This window comes from Otolemur garnettii, unplaced genomic scaffold (genome assembly GCF_000181295.1).
Source record: "Otolemur garnettii isolate 467f Iridium unplaced genomic scaffold, OtoGar3 scaffold00179, whole genome shotgun sequence".
In the NCBI taxonomy this organism is placed as follows: domain Eukaryota; kingdom Metazoa; phylum Chordata; class Mammalia; order Primates; family Galagidae; genus Otolemur; species Otolemur garnettii.
This window is the reverse complement of record NW_003852574.1, coordinates 2338564-2340614: the sequence shown is the minus strand read 5'-3', so window position 1 is coordinate 2340614 and position 2051 is coordinate 2338564. Positions and strand designations below refer to the sequence as shown.

Here is a 2051-nt window from a genome sequence, read left to right as displayed (position 1 = left end):
AGCCCCTTTCACCTTTTAATAAGATCATACACTGATTTAAATAATTTGAATTCCAAACTCTACAGAGCCCAGTCACAGAGAAGGTCCCACATGCCTGGGCACATCTAAATTCTTGGTAAGAAACAATAAGCCTATTTAAGAAATCTTGAAATTAGCGGCACATTCATTGCTCTTATTTTAAAATATCTATAGCAGAACCATTTTGAGTAGGTCTTTGAGTATGCAAAATAGAAAGCACTCACTCCTAGGAACTAACTATACTAGCTCCCCATACTTTTCTGAAAAAGACAAAAACTAAAAGGTTTTGTGGTAAATGATGGCTATTAAAATCATATAATGATATGGAAAGATACTTAACATAGTATATTTTAAAAGCTTTAAAAATGAATATATGTTTATAGATGATAACACAAAGTGTATACAGAAAAAAAGAACTAGAATACATTGAAATTGCACCTAACTCAGAGGTTAGAGGCAAAAGTCAGCATGTGAGATAAAAACAAGTCAAAATCTTGTTTTGTCAAAATCATACTTGAAGACCCCCAAGGTGAAGAAAAACATACCATCTTTCAATATAGGTAAGTCCAACATTGTCAGTTTTTCCTCCAGCGTTGCAACAGATCACTTTTCCTTTGGTTCACACCAGATGAAGAGGTTGGCTTGCAATTAAAGGCCATAAAGTATGAAAAATATATTGCTTTAAATAACAGAATCACAGCCAGCACAATGAATACTCCACTCAGAGAAACTTGGAAAGGGAGAACAACTGAAACCACAGCCAAGTCTCATTCCTACCTCCCATGCTCACTCCCTGAGAGGGAAAACAGGATGTAAAGAGGAGGGGTAAGGTTCAAATAGGCACAGATGAATATACAAAAATCTGCAAATGCAACACAACTGCATATAAAAATGATTACAATGGTTGTATTACCATAGCAAGATAATCAGGGATTTTATTTCCCAAATGTAATCTTATAATTCATAGAGAAGGCATAGAATATATTCTACCCAGAGACTTAAAAAAGACCTAATTATTCTGAAACAAACCAACCAATCCCTTTTTCTTTTTTTTGAGACAAAGTCTCACTCTGTAGCCCTGAGTAAAGTGCCATAGAGTCATCATAGCTCACAGCAATCTCAAATGCTTGGACTCAAGAGATCTAGTTGCTTCAGCCCCAGACCCAGCCCCCATGTAGCTGGTACTATAGTCTAGCTAGGACTACAGTCATCAGCCAGTTTTTCTATTTTTAGTAGAGATGGAGGTCTTGCCCTTGCTCAGGCTTGTCTCAAACTCTTGACTTCAGGTGATCCATCTGCCTTGGCCTCCAAGAGTGGATACATTATGAGTATCTAACAGCATCTCTCTCAATCCTCTAGCTAGGATTACAGGCATGAGCCACCATGCCTGGCCCCAATCAACAACTCTTTTTTTTTTTTCTTGAGACAGAATCCCACACTGTTGCCCTAGGGTTAAGTGCCGTGGCATCATAGCTCACAGCAACCTCAAATTTCTTGGCTCCAGAAATCCTCTTGCTTCATCCCCCTGAGTAGCTGGGACTACAGGGTCCTACCACTACACCTGTCTAGTTTTTTCTATTTTTAATAGAGTCAGGATCTTGCTCTTGTTCAAGCTGGTCTTGAACTCTCAAGCTCAAGTGATCCACCTGCCTCAGTCTCTCAGGGTGCTAGCCAAGGACAAAAAGTAATAATAAATAAAGTATTAAATAAATAAATAGTAAAAAGTCTATTAAAAAAAAAAAGATGGAGACTTTACCTCTTTTATGTTTACATGGATGGAGCTGGAGTTCATATTCTTCACAAGAATGGAAGAAAAAGTATCCAATGTACTCAGCCCTAATATGAAACCAATTTATAAACACCCACACTTCCATATAAAAGCTATAACCCAACTACTGCCCAAGATGAAGGGGAAGGAAGAAGGGGAGGAAGAATGGGTAGAGCAAGGATGAATGGGGAAGAGAGAGAATGGGTAGAGGGAAGGTAATTGGTGGGACCACACCTATGGTGCATTTTACAAGGGTACATGTTAA

At 38.3% G+C, this 2051-nt stretch overlaps 1 protein-coding gene across 1 annotated transcript in view; it reads right to left on the bottom strand.

Moving 5' to 3' along the window:
- Positions 1–2051, bottom strand: part of RBM6 (RNA binding motif protein 6) — a 139902-nt gene that overhangs the window by 78233 nt on the left and 59618 nt on the right. The gene's annotated exons all lie outside the window — the stretch shown is intronic.